The sequence below is a fragment of the Macaca mulatta genome, chromosome 18 (genome assembly GCF_049350105.2).
Source record: "Macaca mulatta isolate MMU2019108-1 chromosome 18, T2T-MMU8v2.0, whole genome shotgun sequence".
NCBI classification, from domain to species: domain Eukaryota; kingdom Metazoa; phylum Chordata; class Mammalia; order Primates; family Cercopithecidae; genus Macaca; species Macaca mulatta.
Genome location: NC_133423.1, coordinates 48,397,538 through 48,420,389, shown reverse-complemented (window position 1 = coordinate 48,420,389; position 22,852 = coordinate 48,397,538).

Genomic DNA, 22,852 nt, shown 5'->3' with positions numbered 1-22,852 from the left:
AAGCAGTCCCTTAAACTTACCATCGAAATACGTGGTTTCATCCTCTTCTGTCCTATCCATAGAGAATATGGTAAGTTACACAAGTTTTATTGTTTTTTTTTATAGTAATACATACAAACAATGTACAAAAACTAAAACAAAAAACAAACAAAACCCCACAGAAGCCTTAATTATATTGGTTACTGCTTGCCACAAAGTAAACACTTGGATAATTATCACCCAGGTCAAGACAGATTGTTATCACCACCTCCAAATTTCTTCTTAGGCCTTCACAATCTCTACTCCCTTTTTCTCACCAAAGGTAATCTATAGTGGCTTCTAACATCATAGTTTCAACTTGCTTGTTATTTACATTAATATCATTAGAATTATATATCATATATCCCCTTTTATCTCACTGCTTTGGCTTCCCATTATGTTTGCTAAGTGTGTCGCTGCAGTTTATTCTTTTTCCCTACATTATAGTATTCCATTGTGTGAATAATACTGCAATTTATCCTGTTTTTTCAACTTTTGATGAACACTTGTGTTATTTTTGTTTATCTCTTATAAATCTGCTAAAAGCATTCTTGTGCATTTCAGTACTTTATGATCTACTCACATGTGATTTTTCTTTATAATTATCCTGCTTGGTTTTCAGTAGGATTCTTAAATCTATGGGTTAGAATTTTAAACCATTTTTGAAAGAAAAGCATACCCAGTTTTTTCAAATATTTACTCTGCCTAATTCTCCCTTTCTTTTTTCTGAGAAGTCAGTTACTCATATGTTATTAATTTAAGTGCATTCCATGTTGTTTTCAAATATCTGTGTTTAGTTTCTTCACTTCTTTGTCTTTTTTCTTCCTCTCTCTATGTTTCACTTTGAGTATTTTCTACTCACTTGTTTAATCCTGTCTTCTGCTATGCCCAACCTCTCGTTAAGTCCATCTAGTAATTCTTAATTTTGGCTGGTTAATGTTTTGTTTCAGTAATAGTCACTTAGTTTTTTTGATAGATTCCCATCTGATGCTGAAATCTTTCACCTTTTTATTCTCTTCATTTTATCCTCTACACATGAATAAAGTAATCAGAGTACTCTTAAGAGTCTAATGCTGGCCGGGTGTGGTGGCTCACACCTGTAATCCCAGCACTTTGGGAGACCAAGGCAGGCAGATCACAAGGTCACGAGCTCGAGGCCAGTGTGGCAAACATAGTGAAACCCCATCTCTACTAAAAATATGAAAAATTAGCTGGGCCTGGTGGTGGGCACCCGTAATCCCAGCTACTTGGGAAACTGAGGCAGGAGAATCGCTTGAACCCAGAAGGGAGAGGTTGCATTGAGCTGAGATCACACCATTGCATGCATGGCAGCCCAGGTGATAGTGCGAGACTCCCATCTCAGGGAGGAAAAAAAAAAAAAAAGTCTAATGCTACCTCTTATGTATAAATTATCTGTAGGTCTGGATTTATTGTATTTTTTTTCTTCATTACTAGTCATGTTTTGTTTACCTAGTAATTTATTTTATTCTGGACTCCATGTGTGTATATATACAAATATAATGACTGATGTTACAGATGATATCCTCATTCTTTAGTTAGAGTTCACCCTTTCTTCTGTTAGGCACCTGAGGTGGGATACTGATCACCTAAATCCTTCACAATCTGATCTACTCAAGAATGGATTGCATGTTTATTGAACCCTAATCTACCTCTGATTTGGCCATGAATTTACTGCATTGTCCTCAAGGTGTTTCAATTAAATATCTAATTTATCTTTGCTTCATCAGTACTGAAAAGATATATGGGTGACTCAGTTCCATAAAGTTTCCTGCTAGTGCCTGTAGTCTCCTAACATAACAACTTCAAATTCCATCTCAAATCTTGAGGATGACTATTTGGGTGTGTGTTTTTTTTCTTACATTTCAATCTGTCCCATTAAATTACTTGAACGTCAAAATCTCTACTGGTATTTTTGCCTTCAGCAGCAGTCTTACATGATGGACCAAGCCTAAATGTCTCCAGATGAAAGGTTTCTTTAGGTCATCAACTTCAATTTATATTTCTCTTTATGGCTTCATCTTTTTTCATGTTTTGATTTTAGAAGCTCTCCACTTGGTTAATCTTCTTATTCAAAGCATTGTGATACTGCAGATTTCACTGTCTCTGAGATGATTTTAGATTGGATTTTTGGGCTGAGGAGATATATATGATATATATATAGATATAGAAATCTATAGTTTATATAAACTGCCCTAATCTTAAATGTACACCACATTGAACTTTTAATTTGTATATACTTTTAAATCACAGCATAGATTAATAAGTAGAATGTGTCTGGGGCTCCAGACTCTTATACTGTTTCTCACTTAATACTCTCAAGACATCCAATAGCTTATATACTGATGTTCCTTCCCTTTTAAGAGCCTGGGAACCCCAGAACCCAGTGCCATTTCCCATTATATGGTCCAAGAGGTAACCATTATTTTAGCTTTGTATACCATATATTAATTTTGCCCTATTCTTAAAGTTTATATCTATGAAATTATATAATATCTAACATTTGTGCTATTATTTGTTCAAACTAATACACATATAATAAAATGTAATGTATATGTATATTGTGTAATGTGTATTACATTGTATGAGTCAACATCAATTTGTCTAACTCCTGTTAATAGGCATTTGATTGCTTCTAATTTTAAATTATTTTATAAAGCCGCCTTTACTATTCTTATGCATGTCTTTTTTTCCTATTTTTATGCTTGTCTTTTAGTGAGCATGTCTCTTCACTTCCCTCAGGAATATACCTAGGAGTAGAATTGCTAGTTCATAATGTAAGCATATGTTTATCTGCCAAACAGTTTCTCAAATTTGTTTTTCCAATCTACATTCCCACCAGCAATTCAGATTATTTGCATCATCACCAGCACTAGCTATTTTTAACCTTTAAAACTTTTAGTCATTCTAACAGATGTGGTTGTTATGTTTTGTGATAACTTAACAACATTGAGTACCTTTCCAAATGCTTATTAGCTATTTTGGTTTTCTGTTTATTTAGTGCCGGTTTAAACATTTTGTCTGTTTTGGCCGGGCATGGTGGCTCATTCCTGTAATCCCAGCACTTGGGGAGGCCAAGGCGGGTGGATTGCTTGAGGTCAAGAGCTCGAGACCAGCCTGGCCAACTAAAAATACAAAAACAAACAAACAAACAAAAAAACCCACCACCAGGTGTGGTGATGCATGCCTGTAACCCCAGCTACTAGGGAGGCTGAGGCAGGGGAATCGCTGGAACCCAGGAGGCAGAGGCTGCAGTGAGCCAAGATTGTGCCACTGTACTCTAGTCTGGGCAACAGAGCAAGACTCTGTCTCAAAAAAAAGAATTTTGTCTGTTTTTAAAACAATTGCATTGTTTATCGGCCTGTAGATATTTGGGGTTTTAAAATATATTCTGAATATAAATTCTTTGTTTGATATCTTATTCCAGTCTGTGACTTGCCTCTTTACAGTTAAAATGATATCATTCAATGAACACAGTAGTGCTAATGCATCAATGTTTTCATCTATAGTTAATGCATTTTTTTTTGTCCAGTGTAAGAAATGCTTGTCTAAAAATTCTTCTAAACTAGGCATGGTTGTGTACACCTGTAGTCCCATCTACTCAGGAGACTGAGGTGGGAGGACTACTTGGGCCCAGACACTGAGGCTTCCAGGAGCTGTGATTCGGTTACTGCACTCCAGCCTGGGCAACAAAGAAGTAAAATCCTGTCTCTTAAAAAAATAAAATAAAATAAAATAAAAAAATCTAATTTTTTTGTTTTGTTTGTTTTACTTGTCATATCCTTTCCTACAGTTCATCTCATATCAGTGTAGTTCTTTTGGGTCCTGCCTAGTCTAGTTATTCTGCAATTTGTTGTTGTTGTCTTTGTTGTTTTGAGAAACTTTATTTTGTTTTTAACTTGGAGACTCACAATTCTTAAATTTTGTCACTCTAATTCTTCACAACCTCCTTTTCTCGCTTTGCTAATTTCCTCAAGCAGCAGCAGCCCTCTGCCTGCACCAAACCGTGATCCTTAGGAAATGCCCAGAACTGGAAAATTCATAAAAGGACTGGGTAATGGTCTTTGCATATTAGGAAACGTCTTTCTGGAATTTTAATTCACCTACTCCTTTTTTCCTCCACAATACTTTTTTTGTAATAATCAGTAGAAAAATTGTTGCCACAATCCACTCAATGTTACTTTGACATGGAAGCCCTTCATCGTCCCATTATTAATTCTAAGATGAACTTATATTACTTGAATAAAATTTCTAGCTTAATATCATTTTGGTTAGAAAACCACAGTGATAAAATTTGTTGAGACCTGCTTTATTCCAACATAGGGTCAGATTTTAGGTGTCCTTCTGTTTGAAAATAATGCGTATTATGCCATTTTTGGATGCAGTATTCTATAACTAGGTTATGCGTGCAAAATATGCTGTTCAAGTGTTTTAAATCCTTTTTGATTTTCCATCTGACACTGATTGTGGATATTTCTCTTTGTTCTTTTATTTCTAGTAATATTTTGTTTTTCATTTGGGAGGCTAGGTCAAATATGTACAAAATTAAAACTTTTTATTTTTAGTTATTTTATTTTATTTGCGACAGTCTCGCTCTGTCACCCAGGCTGGAGTGCAGTGGCGAGATCTCAGCTCACTGCAACCTCTACTTCCAGGGTTCAAGCGATTCTCCTGCCACAGCCGCCTGAGTAGCTGGAACTACAGGTGCCTGCCACACACCCGGCTAATGTGTGTGTGTGTGTGTGTTGTTTTAGTAGAGATGGAGTTTCATCATGTTGGCCAGGCTGGTTCTCGAGCTCCTGACGTCAGGTGATCTACCCACATTAGCCTCCCAAAGTGCTGGCATTACAGGTGTGAGCCACTGCACCCAGCCTAAAACTTTTTTAAAATTTAACTGTTATTTTAACTAAGGGGTACCTGTGCAAGTTTGTTATATAGGTAAACTTGTGTCATGGGGGTTTGTTGTGCAGATTGTTTCATCATCCAGATATTAAGCCTAGTATCAATTATTTTTTCTAATCCTCTCCCTCCTCAAATTTGAAATTAATTTTTTTTAACCAGTACCATATGGCCCTCTTTATCTCTAATAAACCTTCTTCCACTAAGATTCTAAAATGTAGTTTTGTTTGTTTTGCCTAGTATATATTCTTCTATGCTTTTTATTTTCAAAATTTTGGAGACTTTGGTTTTAAATGTTTCTCTTAAAGTTGCATAGGTTTTTTTCCTACTATGATAATCTTTTTTTGGATATTTACTGTATTTATAATAAAATTACTATTATCTTGGGTAGAATTTACTGTATTACCATTTTGTTCTGTGATTATGCCATACATTTTATGTTTCTTTTGCTTTTATTCTTTGTTTCATATTCTGTGGCTTTATTGTCCTTCTAGTAATTGCCCTATAGAATTCAGCATGCATGTTGACTTATCAAATAATGTTAGCTGATACCTTCATCCTTCTCCTGATCAAAATGAAAGCCTTAAAACTCTCCAGTCACATCACATCTCGCATCCCCTTAATTTTTTCAGTGTGTGTGTGTATGTTAGCTCTCCAATGTCTCAAGTAAATTATTTCATTTTATATTTTGCCTAATGTTTCTAGTTGTTGTCAGTGAGATAGTCTGAATTACCTTGCTCACAAATACAGATGTCAAGAAATTCTATTTCTATTTTTGCCTCCTGAGGATTTTACTTATATTCTTCAAGCTCAGCAATGACTTTAGATTAATAGGCATATCATAGTTTTTTCAGTGATTTAAGTGGGGAAAAAAACTTCCTCATGAATCTAGTTTAAGTAAAATAGTTTTTTTAAGTTATTTAAGTGGGGCGAAACTTTTTCATGAATCTAGTTTAAATGTTTGCTGTAAACAGAAGACACAATTTTACTTAGAATAATCTTCACTATTTTGAATTTCAACATTTAACTCATCATAACGAAATTTTTTCTCATTTTCTTCTTTCTATTGTTTTGGAAATCATTATTACTGATTTCCTAGTGGTTTCGTCAATCTATCTCCATTTCAGATTTACAAAAGCCTAAGATTATCAGTTGCTTTATCTCCGTCCTGAACTTCACAGGTCCCTTGACAGCCTTAGCTCTGATGACTTCCCATCCTCTCTAAAGAATTTTGATGTCTAGTTTTTAAATTCCAATAGTTTTAAACTTTTAATTTTGATATTATTTCAATACTACAAGAAACTTGCTGAGTAGTTCAAAGAACTCTCATATCACAATTGTCAGCATTTTAGCATATTTGACCATTCTCTCATTTTGAACAGTTTGTAAATTACAGACATACTGCCTAATTATCCCTTAAAATTTAGTCTGCATTTACTAAGAACAAGGACACTTTCCCACACATAACGACAGTACAATCATTACAAGTTTTAAATTTTATACAATAATGTCAAACAATCCTCATAATAATACTCCATTCAAATTTCAGAAATTGTTCACACAGTGTTTCTTATTTCAGTAATTAAGGATCATATGTTTCATTCAATAGTTTCTCCAATCCCTTCAATATAAAGCAGTTCCTCAGTCCTTTATTTTCATGACTTGATCATTTTTGAAAATAACAAGCCAGCCACCTCAGTTTCAGCCTGGTGTTTCCCTAAGATTATGCCACTATGGCAACTTATACAACTATTACAGGAAGACTTCAGTGCATCCTATCAGTAGGTGTATGATATCACCTCCCCTATTACTGAAGATGCTAAATTTTATCACTTGGTGAAAATGGTGTCTGCCAGTTTTCTACACTGGAACTTTAATAATTATTTTATACTTATTAATTCATAAGTGATTATTTTAGATAGCATTCCACTCTAAGGTAAAGCTCTCCCCCCACTCCATTAGTTTATGTACTCAAATAACAATATGAACTTATAGTTTTCTATTTTATTTAATCAGTTATAATTCATAATAATTATTATTTATTTTGATACTTAAATTATCCCAGATTTGGACAGTGGGAGCCCCTTAATCTGTCTTATTCTTTGAATACTTTTTTACTTATAGCCACAACAAGATGTACCATGGTTCATCTTATACCTTTCCCACTCCAGCTCTGGAATCAATCATTCCCTCAAACCTGATATCCTCTAACAGAGAATGTTATTCAGAAACCAAGATTTGGATGCCAGGTGTGTTCATTGCTATTAGAGTATCATTTTTAGGTTTCTTTCAATAGACAAGATTAGGAAACATATCTGTATATGAACACCCTTTCACACACACATTTACTATATCTATATATTAAATGTCACAAAATTTATACCAATAACTCTAACTACAGTCTTATACCACAGGATTAATTTAGTTTATCTCTTTTTCATATTTGAATCTTTCTTTTCTGACGGTGAAAATGTGAAGTCCCATTATTCTCTACATATGTACATATTTGTTCAACTACTTTGCAATTAATTTTTCTTCCAGTTGATTCCCCCAGGTGCTGTTGGCTGGGTGGGTTACCCTGTGCTAGATAGAAACCAGTCATACTGTCTACATTACATGAGCACTAGGGAGAATAAGAGGAGTAGAGGGAATCTTTTGAAAAGTGTCTGTTCAGTAGCAGAAGAAAAAAAAATCTAAATCAGAGCAAAACCAAATGAAATTGAGACCTAAAAATTCTTACAAATAATAAATGAAGCCAAAGGTGGTTCTTTGAAAGGATAAACAAGGTTAATAGACTGCTAGCTAGATTAACAAAGAACAAAAGGGAGAAGATCCAAATAGGCACAATCAGAAGCTACAAAGGTGACATCACAACCAATCCCACAGAAATACAAAAGATCTGGCCAGGTGCAGTGGCTCACACCTGTAATCCTAGCACTTTGAGAGGCTGAGGCGGGTGGATCACTTGAGGTCAGGAGTTCGAGGCCAGCCTGTCCAACATGGTGAAACCCTGTCTCTACCAAATATATATATGCATTAAAAAGTTAGCTGGGTGTGGTGGAACACACCTGTAATTCCAGCTACTTGGGAGGCTGAGGTAGGAACCCAGGAGGCAGATGTTGCGGTGAACTGAGATTGCAACACTGTACTCCAGCTTGGGTGACAAAGTGAGACTGTCAGGAAGAAAAAAAAAATTACAAAAGATCCCCAGAGACTCTTGTGAACCCCTCTATGCATACAAACTAGAAAATCTAGAGGAAATGGATAAATTTGTGGAAACACACAACCACCCAAGATTTACCCAAGAAGAAATTGAAACTCTGAATATCAAGTCCTCAAATTGAATCAGTAATAAAATCCTACCAATCAAAAGAAGCCCTAGACAAGGTGAATACACAGCCAAATTCTAACATATATACAAAGAATAGTTTGTAACAATTCTACTAAAACTATTCCCAAAAAAATGATGAGACGAGACTCCTCCCTAACTCATTCTACAAAGTCGGCATCATCCTGATATCCAAACCTACCAAAGACACGATGAAAAAAGAAAGCTACAGGTCAGTATCCCTGATTAACATCAACACAAAACTCCTTAACAAAATACTAAGAAACCAAACTAACACATCAAAAAGTTAATCCATCATGATCAATTATTGTGCTGGCTATAAATATGGTGGCATGGGATATCATTTTCATTCACAGAATGAAGTTTTCCATATTTTATAATTGAATTTAATGTTTGCTCTAAGCTTTTTCTTGGTATTCTTTTCTTGGGTCAATAAAATTTCCTCCTTTGCCTAGTTTGTTACTGTATAAGTGAGTATTGATTTTATGTATTTTTGCATCTATTCAGACAAGCAAATGTTCTTTGTTTTATGTTGATATGGTGAATTACTTCAAAAGAGTATTCTGATGTTAACTACTCTAGCATACCTAGTATTTTATTTTGCTTATATATAATCAATGATATATCATATAATAATAATTACTATCTTTCTATTGAATTGACTCTCATTAAATGTACTTCTTGATCCTTGGTGGTGTAAAGTCTTCTACTGATGTTAAAATTTATTAATATTGGGATATTAGCTTTCTTCATGGTATATTTGTAGGATTTAACTTTGTTTTTGTTTTGTCTTTTGAGACAGAGTCTTGTTCTGTCTCCCAGGCTGGAGTGTAGTGGCACGATCTCTGCTCACTGCAACCTCGACCTTTCAGGTTCCAGTGATTTTCCTGCCTCAGTCTCTGATTTTCCTGCCCCAGCTTCCTGAGTAGCTGGGACTACAGGTGCGTGCCACCATGCCTGGATAATTTTTATATTTTTAGCAGAGACGGAGTTTCACCATGTTGGCCAGCCTGGTCTCAAACTCTTGACCTCAAGTGATCCACCCACCTCAGCCTCCCAAAGTGCTCGGATTACGGGCATTAGCCACTGCACCCAGCCTGATTTAACTTCTATTTTATTTTCAAACTTTTACCTTCTCATATTTTAGAATTATAAGCCATATGTAGTGATGATTTACTTTGTATTTACTTTTACAATTTTGTCATATTTTTACGTAAAATATAACTTACTAATATATGTGCGTTAAATTCCCCATTTGAATATCTGTTTTAATCTGCCTCATTTTATTTTGTTCACTTTTATTTTCTTACCTTCAGATTTCATTGTATTCTGCCTTCACCTCCATTAATTTGCAACTTAGGTATAATACTGCTTCTTTTCCTCTTTCTCTTCATAGTTGCCTTAGATACTAAAACATACATTGTCAATTCATTAGAGATCACTTTAAATTAATATACTTACCATATCCTAAGTCGTATCTGACTTCAGACTTTTGTCTCCCTTTATTCCTATATTTTTTCTATTATTATTAGTTTTATAAATTTAACATATATTTCAAACACCAGAAGATGTAAACATTATTGTTTTAAACAGTCAATATTTATTTAGATTAACTCATATAACTACCCTTTTACTTATTTACCATGTTTTTGAGCATTACCCTAGTTTGCTCTGGACTCTTGATTCTTCTGTCAGAAGAATTCTCTTAGATAAGGTATTTATTTTTGTAAAATCTGCATTTTTAATGTTTAATCAATCTTTATTTTGTCTTCATTGTTGAAGCTTATTTTCACTGGGTATGGCATTTTACTTGGGCCATTGTTTTCTTTCTACCCTTCCAAACTGGTGTTCCAGTGTTATTTCAGGAAAGGTTTACTTTTTCTCTGTGCAGCAGATAATGTCTGGGCACAGCTTTATTCTAGTTTGCCATTATTACTAGTTCATGTTTTTTTCCAAAGTTACACTCTTGTATTGTTTCATGGAAAAAAAATATCTATTTAGCCTTTTAGCTCTTTAAAAGTTACCTTCTTTTTTCCCCCCTTTTGTGTATGTGATCTGACCACAGACATGTGCAACACAGAGTCAGCAAGTAGCTGATGGGGGAGTTGTATGTAGAATATTAAGTTCAACTCAGAATTTACTATTTCTAGAATCTTAGTTGCTTGAGTACTAAATCTTCTGTTGATCTTTCATGCTTTCATATAGTTATTTATTGCCTTCATCTCCAATTCTTGAGGAGGGTTAATGTAATTCCAGTATTTTCTTCATCATGAAAAGAGGATATAAATATATTTAAATTAACAAAATCTGTTGTAGTCTTCCAGAATGGCTACAACTCTTTACTCTTGCCAGAGGTTTATTACTTTTAGTGTATTCTCACTTATCTGCTGACATTTTTCAATTTAACTGATGTTCAGTGATATCTAATTTTTAAACTTTTTCATTGTTTACTTACTGGTGAGTTTAAACATATTTTTATCTTTTTAATAACTTTGTTTTTTTTTCTCTTATATAAATTTCCTACTTAAAAATAACATATATACTTTGTCTTCAATTTCCATTAAAACTCTCTTCATTAGTCAAACATTTCAATTGGAGCTGTAATCTTAATTGCCATAGATTTTTTTGAGTGATGCTGTCTCTTTTTTTTAAATCTAAGTGGAACTTTTTGTTTACTTTGGAAGACCCAGGACCAATATTATCTCTTGTAGGAAGCATTCTTTGCCATTCAGGCAGGATAAGTTTGATGGAAAGAAGATTAGTAGAACATACAGTGATGTACAGTTTGTGATGGAATGTATCACGTGATAATAAAATTGCCACTGCAGTGGGGAAAAAAAAAAAATAACAAAACTGCTCCTCCTCAAATTTTCCAAGAAAAATGCCCACAGTTTCTATTAAGACCTTTAATTTATGTAGTACCAGGCTCAAATTCCCAGTTTTACATAAAGGCAAATGCTGTGCTATTATTATTATCCCCAGTACTGGGATAGAGAACTACCTCTCTCAAAAGAGCTACAACCCTTTACTATAGTTAAGAAATTCTTTGGCTTAGACCCCAGTTATTTTGATACTATCCCTGGTAATAGCTGCATAACAAACGTAATTCACTGAAGCCCACTTAAGAGAATTACTGGTAAAAGAATAAAACATTTATTGAAATCAATTCTCTCTGTCCCAAACCTCTCAATTATAACTGTAGCTGTTAAAGAAATCGCTGCTGCTGAATGAATAAAACAGGTTTTAAATATAGATTTCTGAAAAGCCTTCAATTCCAGTCACATTCCGATTACTGGAAAGACTCCACACTACCCTTGCTTCTTGGCACTTGAATTCCATGTAAAGTTTGAATGTGAACTGAGCAGAGTGAAAGGTAGGAAATATCAAAACTCACAAGGGTGTGTGCTGTTTAACGGATTACTATTTTCTTCCTAAAGAAAACCCAGAACTGCCCTGGTAATAAGAATAGAAGAACATCTTCTAAATATTTTTGTGTACATAGACAGACAATCAGTTAGGTGCCTAGTAAATAATTTATGATGACAGTCTTACAGAACTATTTTAATATATTTACTGGGAACCTTTCTTGAATACAGATCTATACAAAGCACTCAGGATAGTCTCTGTCTTAACTGCAATTTAAACTAACTGATAAAATATATACGTGAACATATAATGTGCAATCTTAAGTACTAAGAAATCTACAAAAATTCATATGTAAAAAAGGGCTGTTCATTATCTACCTGATCAGGAGTTTTCATGGTGAAAGTGGGACCTACAATGATGGACATCTTACTACTCATCTCATTTTTACAAATCTATGCTCCAGCATTCCTATGAAATATTGGCTAATTGGAGAAGTAGTTTTGGTCTTCTAGGTACTTCATCTGAATGCTTCAAATTGCCCATCAGACTCACATGTGCTCTGTCAAGTTTATTGTGTACTTTTCAAGGGCAAAGATGGAATCTCTCTGGAAAATGTAGACTCTTGATTCAGACAGTCTTCAATGCCAGTCCTATCTCTAACATGACTTAGTATCATCAGACTTAATATTTGACACAATTTGCACTGTTACTTCATTTGGCAACTTGGAATCACAATATAAAAACTTACCTTGCAAGTTTGCTGTGAGTATTGAATTAAATAATTTATCTAATTTACATCCTGACTTAAGAAATTACTAAATGCTATCCAACTTGATTATCTTTTTCATGTAATGTTGTATCTCAACATCTACAATAGTACTCAGAAAATAGAAAAGGCTCAATGAAAGTGTCATAAATGAATTAATATGTGAAGTGACAAAGGCTCAGAAGCAGATAAAGAAGTCACCCTAAGGACAATAGGGGATATAAACCGGTGCATTAACCTCACTGTATAAATTTCTGGAAGGAAAACACTGCATCTTATTTACCTTAATTTTCTTCACTTAACATATTAAGACAACATATTTAGATAAGTAGATAACTTAAACTACAAGGCAAATCATTAGCTAAAACTTAGTGATTAGTTGTAATTACTAACTTTTTAAACATTTTAGTTAATACTTAATCAGTGTGCTATTAATGATAAAATTAGCTTCTGTTGATTAAGTACTTGTTATGAGCCTTGTACTTCTTAGAGTTCTTTATACATATATCCTCACTGCAACTTTTTGAAGAAACTGTAGTAAATAAATAATTGTGAAACCATGAGCCACTTAAACCTCTTCTCTTTATACGTTAGTCATTCTCAGGTGGTTCTTTATAGCAGTGTGAGAACAGAATAATACAGAGCTTTTGTATTCTCTCTAGTTAGACCAAATAGAAAGTGCAAATCTCATTCTTTTCATTTAGTTGACCCCCCCAAATTTTTAACTCATTTCAGCATTAACTCAAAAACCTAAGCCCAGAGTTCCATCTGAGACAAGTCCCTTCCACCTATGAGCCTATAAAATCAAAAACAAGTTAATTACTTTCACAATACACTAGGGATACAGGCATTGAGTAAATATTCCCTTTCCAAAAGGGAGAAATAGGCCAAAACAGCGGGGTGACAGGTCCCATGCAAGTCAAAAACCCAGCAGAGCAATCATTAGATCTGAAAGCTCCAAAATAATCTCTTTTGAGTCCATGTCTCACATCGAGATCACACTGACGCAAGAATGGTCTCCCAAGGCCTTGGGCAGCACTGCCCCTATGGCTCTGCAGGACTCAGCTCCCTTGCCTGCTTTCAAGGGCTGGCATTGAGTGCCTGTGGCTCTTCTAGGTACACAGTGCAAGCTATAGGTGAATCTACAATTCTGGGGTCTGGAAGACAACAGCCCTCTTCTCATAGCTCATAGCTCCACTATGCAATGTCCCAGTGAGAGCTCTGTGTGGGGCTCCAACCCCACATTTTCCCTCACTATCCTAGTAGAGGTTCCTCATGAGGGTTACACCCCTGCAGCAGACTTATGCTTGTGCCTGTAGTGTTTCCTTACATCCTCTTAAATCTAGGCAATGTCTCCCAAGCTTCAACTCTTGTCCTCTGTGCACCTGCAGACCCAACACCACATGGATGCTGCCAAGGCTTGGGGGCTTACACCCCCTGAAGCAATGACCTAAGCTGTACCCTTGGCCCCTTTTAGCCAAAGCTGGAACTGAAGCACATTGATTAATTATTAACTAAAATGTTTTAAAAGTTAATGATCATAATTATTAAGTTTTAGCTAATGATTTACCTAGTACTTTAAGATTATGTGCTTATCTAAATGTGTTGTCTTAATATGTTGAGATAAGTGAAGAAAATTGAAGTAAATAAGATTCAGTGTTTGCATTCCAGAAACTTATACAGTGAGGTTAATGCTCACTAAATGCTTACTTAGTGGTTTATATCCTTATTGTTCTCAAGGTGACTTCTTTATCTGCTTTTGAATTTTTATCTGTGACATGGGATGAAGGGCACCATGTCCCAAGGCTGTGCAGAGCAGTGGGGTCCTGGGCCTGGCCCAGGAAACCATTTTGCCCTCCTAGGCCTCTGGGCCAGAAATGGGAGGGGCTGCTATGAAGGTCTCTGAAATGTCTTAGAGGCAATTTTTCTATTGTCTTGGCTATTAGCTCCTCTTTATTTACGCAAATTTCTGTAGCCTTCTTGAATTCCTCCCCAGTAAATGGGTTTTTCTTTTCTACTGCATGCCTGGGCTGCATACTTTCCAAGCTTTTATGCCCCGCTTCCCTTTTAAATATAAGTTCCAGTTTCAGGTTATTTCTTTGTTTATGCAAATAAGCATAGATTGTTAGAAGAAGCCAGGTCACATCTTGAACACTTTGCTGTTTAAAAATTTCTTCCACCAGATAACTTAAATCATCTCTCTCAAGTTCAAATTTCCACAGATCTCTAAAGTAGGGGTACAATGCCTCCAGTCTCTTTGCTAAAGCATAGAAAAAATCACCTTTGTTCCAGTTTCCAGTAAGTTTCTCACCTCCATCTGAGACCTCATCAGTCTGGCCATCTCTGTTTATATCACTATTAGCATTTTGGTCAAAGCCATTCAACAAATCTCTAGGAAGTTCCAAGCCTTTCTTCATCTTCCTGTCTTCTTCTGAGACCTCCAAACTGTTCCAGCCTCTGCCCATCACTCCATTCCAAAGCTGCTTCCACATTTTCAGGTGTTTTTATAGCATAGTCCCACTTTTCTAGGACCAGTTTTCTGTATTAGTCTGTTTTCATACTTCTGTAAAGATCTGGGACTGGGTCATTTATAAAGAAAAGAGGTTTAATTGACTCGCAGTTATGCGTGGTTGTGGAGGCCTCAGGAAACTTACATTCACGGTAGAAGGTGAAGGGAAAGCCCACACATCCTACATATCTGGAGCAGGAGGAAGAGAGAAAAGCAGGAGGTGCTACACACTTTCAAATGATCAGATCTCATCAGAACTCACAAGAAAGCACTAGGGGAACAGTGCTAAACCATTAGAAACTACCTCTATGATCTAATCACCTCCCACCAGGCCCTACTATCAACATTGAGGATTACAATTCAGCTTGAGATTTTAGTGGGGATACAGAGGCAAACCATATCGGCCCTATGAAATAGGTTAAGGTCGCAGAGATAAGGACCAAGAAGTTATTTATAGGACATATAAAATAACCCAATTATAATTTCAGCACTTCAGTCCTTGTTAATTCTCAACGTAGAATTATGTTACTAAATTATGTAATCAAAATTTATGTAACCTCAATGAAGAATTATGTTATCAAAGTTGATAAGTGAAGCCACTGACTCTAATATTTAATTTTTATATAACAAATTTTATTATTAAAAGACCTCTGATATCATCTTTACCAATGATCTTTCACCATTGATCTTTCTCAAAATTCTCAATAAGATTGACTATGGAAAAAAAACAAAATATACACTAAACAACCTAAAACAAGGAAAAAAACAAGTAAAACAAAACACCCTATTGAGCATCTGACAGAAAGCCCAAGTACTTACCTCAATACTTCTACTAATTAGCTCTGTGAGCAAGCTTCATTAGCTCTGTGGCCTTCTGTTTTCTCATGTGTTGTAGCTAGTCCTTATATAATATTTAGAATACAAAATGCACCCTAGCAGCCTTTGCCACCAAGGACCCCAACAGCCCTAGCAACGCCCATTGACATAGACTTCTGCAGCCTTCATTGATATCAATCTCAGCTTGTTTTTTAAAATGATAGGTAATAATTCCCAAATTTGGGGAGAAATGTGTATATTCAGATTCATGAAGCTCAAAAGTCTTCAAAACATTCAACCCAAAGAAGACTACACTGAGACACATTATAATCAAATTGTTAAAACTCAAGGAAAAGAGAATTTTGAAAGCAGCAAGAAGTAACTCATCACATACAAGGGAACCTCTATCAATTATTAGTGGATTTCTCAGCAGAAATTCTATAGGCCAAAAAGTGAGAGGATGCCCTCAAAATGTGAAAAGAAAAAACTGGTTACCACAAATACTTTTTGTAACAATGTTGTTGAGTCAGATTAAGGAAAGATAAACACTTTCCTTGACAAACAAATGTTGAGGTAGTTCATCTCCATTAGATTTGTCTTTTAAGAAATGCTAATGGAAATACTTCAAGCTGACACAAAAAGGTGCCAATAAATAACACAAAAGCATATAAAAGTATGAAATTTACCAGTAAAAGTAAACATGTAATCAAATAATATTTTAATATATATAATGGTGATATATATATATATATCATTTTAAACTCTAGTATAAAGATTAAAAAACAACTATTAACAATAACCACAGCTATTATATTTTTTAATGAATTCATGATCTAAAAATATATAAATTGTGAAATCAAAAACATGAACTGTGAGTAGAAGTCAAATAAAATTGTAATGTTTTTGTATCAGATTTGAAGGTAAGTTATCACTGAAAATAGCCTATTATAATATGTTTTATTTAAGGCATGGTAACTACAAAGCAAAAGCCTAGAGTAGATATACAAAAGATAAAGAAAAAAATTAATGAAAGCACAATACTACAAAAAACCATAAATTCACAAAGGAAGGTAGCAAGAGTAGAGGAAAGGAAAAAGAACTATACAATAGCCAGAAAATAATTAATAAAATGTCAATAATACTCCTTACCTATTATTTACTTTAAATATAAATTAAGTGATCCAATCAGAAGGCATAAAGTCATGGAATGGATTTCTTTTAAAAATGACTAGCAGAGGTATTTATACTTATATCAGACAAAATAGACTTTAAATCAGAAGATGTAACAATAAAAAGTTATATAATAAAGGGATCAATTCACCACGGATATACAATTATACATGCACATAACATTAGGTCACCTAAATATGTTAAGTAAATATTAACAGATGTGAAGAGAGAGACAGCAACATAATAGAGGACTTTAACACCCCAGTTTGAACAATAGACAGATCAGACAGAAAATCAATGAAGAAACATTGAACTTGAAGTACACTTTAGACCACATGGACTTAATGGATATATACAGAACATTCCATCCCATGGCAACAGAATACATATTCTTCTCAAGCATACAAACATTCTTCAGTATATATGGTATGCTGGGCCATAAAACATGTCTTAACAAATGTAAGAACACTTAAATCATCTTAAGTATGACCCCAATGGTATGAAACGGAAATAATGAGAAAAACTGGAAAATTCACAAATATGTGGAAATTAAACAACACACTACTGACAACCAGTGGGTCAAAGAAAAAAATCAAAAGGAAAACAAAATATATGTTAAGACAAATGAAGATGAAAACAAATCATAGCAAAACTTAATGTTACACAGCAGAAGCAGTTTCAAGGGAGGTGTATATAACGATAGATGCCTACATTGAAAATTACTTTAAAAAGTTTCAATCAACCTAATTTTATACCTTAAAAAAATAGAAAAAGAGGCCGGGCACAGTGGCTCACACCTGTAATCCCAGCACTTTGGGAGGCCGAGGTGGGTGGATTACGAGGTCAGGAGTTCGAGACCAGCCTGTCCAACATGGTGAACCCTGTCTCTACTAAAAATACAAAAAATAAAAAATAAAAATAAAGCTGGGTGTGGTGGCACATGCCTGTAATCCCAGCTACTCAGGAGGTTGAGGCAGGAGAACTGCTTGAACCCAGGAGGTGGAGGTTTCAGTGAGCCGAGATCATGCCACTGCACTCCAGCCTGGGTAACAGAGTGAGAGACCCATTTCCAAACAAACAAACAAACAAACATACTAGAATATTCTAAGTCAAAAATTAACAGAAGGAAGGAAATAATGAAGATGGGAGTCAAAATCAATAAAGGCTGAAAAGACAATAGAAGAGATCATTAAAACTAATCTGACTTTTGGAAAAATAAAATTGGCAAATTTTAGCTAAACTCAGCAAGACAACAAAAGAGAGGTGACTCAAATCATAAATGAATCAGGCAATATTGAAACTGATAAAGTCAAAATATAAAGAATCAGAAATTACTATGTGTAGTAATACGCCAACAAATTCTTCTAGTTTGGTTAACCTAAAAGAAATTAATTCCTAGAAACATACAACCTGCCAAGATTGAGTCATGAATGAATAGAAAAACTTCAAAGACCATAATGATTAATGAAGTTGAATCAGTAACCAAAAGTCTCATATGATAGAAAAGAACAGAACCACCTGGCTTCGGTGTTGAATTCTACCAAATATTTAAATAATGAGTTCCTTCAAAAAACTGAAGAGGAGGAAATACTTCCCAATTTATTTTATGAGGTCAGCACTACCCTGATACCAAAGTTAGAAAAGGGCACTACAAAAATATTACAGGCCAATATCCTTGGTATGCATAGATGCAAAAATCCTCAACAAAATACTACCAAACTTTATTCAAAAGCACATTAAAGGAATCGTACATCATGATCAAGTGAAAGGTATCCCTGAAATGTCAATTGTTTCAACATATTCACATTAGTAAAGGAAAGACACCACATGAACAGAATAAAGTATAAAAATTGTATGATCTTCTTAGTAGATGCAGAAAAAAAGCATTTGATAAACTTTAACATCCTTTCATGATTAAAAACTCTCAAAAAATTAGCTATAGAAAAATGACCCTCCACACAGTAAGAGTTTACATTATAGGCCCATAGGTAATATATTAAATGGTGAAAAGTTGAAAGTCTTTCCTTTAAGATCAGAAACAAATAAAAGATACTCAGTATTCTAACTTCTGTTCCACATGGCACTGGAATTCCTAGCCAGAGCAGTTAGACAAGAAAAAAAAAAAAAGACATCCATATTGGAAAGGAAAAACTAAAATTATCTTCATTTGCAGGCAACATAATCTCATATGTAGAAAAACCTAAAGATTCTATCAAAAAACTATTAGAACAAATAAAGAAGTTCAGTAAAGTTGCATATACAGAATCAATATACAAAAGTCAGTGGTTCTATATACTAATAACAAACTACTACAAAAAAAGAAAACAATCTCATTTACAGTAGCTTCAAAAAGAATAAAACATTTCTGTACACTAAAGATCTGTTTGGAAGATTTATTATTAAAATGGCAATACTATGCAAGCAATTTAAAGATTCAAGGCAAACCCTATCAGAGTTAAATTGTCATTTTTTAAAATTTTACTTTAAGTTCCAGGGTATGCAGAGCATGCAAGTTTGTTACATAGGTATACATGTTCCAAGGTTAACCCATCCTCTAAGTTCCTTTCCCTCACTCTAAACCCCCCAACAGGCTCTGCTGTGTGTTGTCCCCCTCTCTGTGCCCATGTGTTCTCATTGTTCAGTTCCACTTATGAGTAAGAACATGCAGTGTTTGGTTTTCTGTTCATGTGGTAGTTTGCTGAGGATGATGGCTTCCAACTTCATCCATGTCCCTGCAAAGGACAGGATCTCATTCCTTTTATGGCTGTATAGTATTCCATGGTATATATGTATCACATTTTCTTTATCCAGTCTATTATTGATGGGCATTTGGTTTGATTCCATAACTTTGTTTTTGTAAATAGTGCTGAAATAAACATACATGTTCATGCGTCTTTATAATAGAATAATTTACATTCCTTTATGTATATAATGGTAGCCAAATGGTATTTCTGGTTCTAGCTCATTGAGGAATCAACATACTGTCTTCCCCAATGGTTGAAATAATTTATGTTCCCACCAAATAGCATTCCTGTTTCTCCACAGCCTCTATCTATTGTTTCTTGACTTTTTAATAATCACCATTCTGATTGATGTGAGATGGTATCTCACTGTGATTTTGATTTGCATTTCTCTAATGAATAGTGATGTTGAGTTTTTTTTTTAAAATATGTTTGTTGGCTTCATAAATGTCTTCTTTTGAGAAGTGTCTGCTCACATACTTTGCCATTTTTTGATGGGGTTGTTTTTTCTTGTAAATTTGTTTCAGTTCCTTGTGAATTCTGTATATTAGACCTTCATCTGATGGGTAGATTGCAAAAATCTTTGCCCATTCTGTAGGTTGCCTGTTACCTCTGATGATAGTTTCTTTTGATGTGCAGAAGCTTGTTAGTTTAATTAGATGCCATTTGTTAATTTTGGCTTTTATTGCAGTTGTTTTTAACATATCGTGGTGAAGTCTTTGCCCATGCATATGTCCTGAATAATACAGCCTAGGTTTTCTTCTAGAGATTTTATAGTTTTTGGGTTTTACATTTAAGTCTTTAATCCATCTTTAGCTAATTTTTTATATAAGGTATAAGGAAGGGGTCCAGTTTCAGTTTTCTGCATATGGCTAGCCAGTTTTCCCGGGACCATTTATGGAATAGGAGATCCATTCCCCATTGCTTGTTTCTGTCAGGTTTGTCAAAGATCAGATGGCTGTAGATGTGTGGTGTTATTTCTGAAGTCTCTGTTCTGTTCCAGTGGTCTCCATGTCTGTTTTGGTACCAGTACCATGCTGGTTTGGTTAATGTAGCCTTGTTGTGAGTTTGAAGTCAGGTAGCATGATGGCTCCAGCTTCATTCTTTTTGCTTAGGATTGTCTTGGCTATACAGGATCTTCTTTGATTCCATATGAAATTTAAAGTATATTTTTTTCTGATTCTGTGAACTATGTCAATGGTAGTTTGATGGAAATAGCATTAAATCTATAAATTGCTTTGGGAAGTATGGCCATTTTCATGACATTGATTCTTCCTATCCATGAGGATAAAATTTTTTTTCATTTGTTTGTGTCCTCTCTCATTTCCTTGAGCAGTGGTTTGTAGTTCTCTTTGAAAAGTCCTTTACATCCCTTGTTAGCTGTATTTCTAGGTCCTTTATTCTCTTTGTAGCAATTGCAAATAGTTCATTCATGAATGATTTGGCTCTCTGCTTGTCTATTGTTGATGTAAAGGAATGATTGTGATTTTTGCACATTGATTTTATATCCTGAGACTTTGCTGAAGTTGTTTATCAGTTTAAGGAGTTTGGGGACTGAGATGATGGAATTTTCTAAATATAAAATCATGTTGTCTGCAAACAGAGACAATTTGACTTCCTCTCTTTCTATTTGAATATGATGTATCTCTTTCTCTTGCCTGATTGCCCTGACCAGAACTTCCCATACTATGTTGAATAGGAATAGTGAGAGAGGGCATCCTTGTCTTTTACTCGTTTTCAAAGGAAATGCTTCCAGCTTTTGCCCATTCAATATGTTATTTGCTGTGGGTTTGTCATAAATAGCTCTTATTATTTTGAGGTATGTTCCATCAATATCTAGTTTATTGAGAGTTTTGAACATGAAGGGATGTTGAATTTTATCAAAGGCCTTTTCTGCAACTGTTGAGATAATCATGTGTTTTTTTGTCTTTGGTTCCCTTTATTCGATGAATTACAATTATTAATTTGCATATGTTGAACCAGCCTTGCATCACAGAGATGAAGCTGACTTGATTATGGTAGGTAAGTTTTTTGATGTGCTACTGGATTTGGTTTGCCGGTATTTTATTGAGGATTTTCACATTGATGTTCATGAGGGGTATTGGCCTGAAGTTTTCTTTTTTTGTTGTGTCTCTTCCCAGTTTTGGTTTCAGGAATATGCTGGTTTCATAAAATTAGTTAGGGAGGAGTCCCTCCTTTTCAATTGTTTGGAACAGTTTCAGAAGGAATGATATCAGCTCCTCTCTGTACCTCTGGTGGAATTCTGCTGTGCATCCATCTGGTCCTGGGTGTTTTGGGTTGGTAGGCTATTAATTGCCTCAATTTCATAACTATGGGTCTATTCAGGGATTCGACTTCTTCCTAGTTTAGTCTTGGGAGGTTGTATGTGTTCAATAATTTATCCATTCTTCTAGATTTTCTAGATGATTTGCATAGAGTTGTTTATACTATTTTCTAATGGTAGTTTGTATTTCTGTGGGGTCAATGGTGGTATCTTCTTTATCTTTTTTTTTTTTTGTCTATTTGATTCTTCTTTGTTCTTTATTAGTCTCGCAGTCTATCTATTTTGTTAATTTAAAAAGAAAGCTCCTGGATTCATTGATTTTTTTTTTTTTTGGAGGGTTTTTTGTGTCTCTATCTCCTTCAGTTCTGCTCTGATCTTAGTTATTTCTTGTCTTCGGCTAGCTGTTGAATTAGTTTGCTCTTGCCTCTTTAGCTCTTTTAATTGTGATATTAGGGTGTTGATTTGAGATCTTTCTAGCTTTCTGATGTGGCCATTTAGTGCTACAAGTTTCCCCCTTAACACTGCTTTAGCTGTGTCCCAGAGATACTGGTACATTTTCTCTTTCTTCTCATTGGTTTCAAAGAACTTCTTGATTTCTGCCTTAATTTCATTATTTATCCAGAAGTGATTCAGGAGCAGGTTGTTCAATTTCCATATAATTGTATGGTTTTGAGTGAGTTTCTTAATCCTGAGTTCTAATTTGATTGCACTGTGTTCTAAGAGACTGTTTGTTATGATTTCAGTTTTTTGCATTTGCTGAGGAGTGTTTTACTTCCAATTATGTAGTCGGTTTTACAATTAGTGCCATATGGCACTGAGAAGAACGTATATTCTGTTGATTTGGGGTGGAGAGTTCTGTATATGTCTATTAGGTCCACCTAATCCAGAGCTGAGTTCAAGTCCTGAATATACTTGC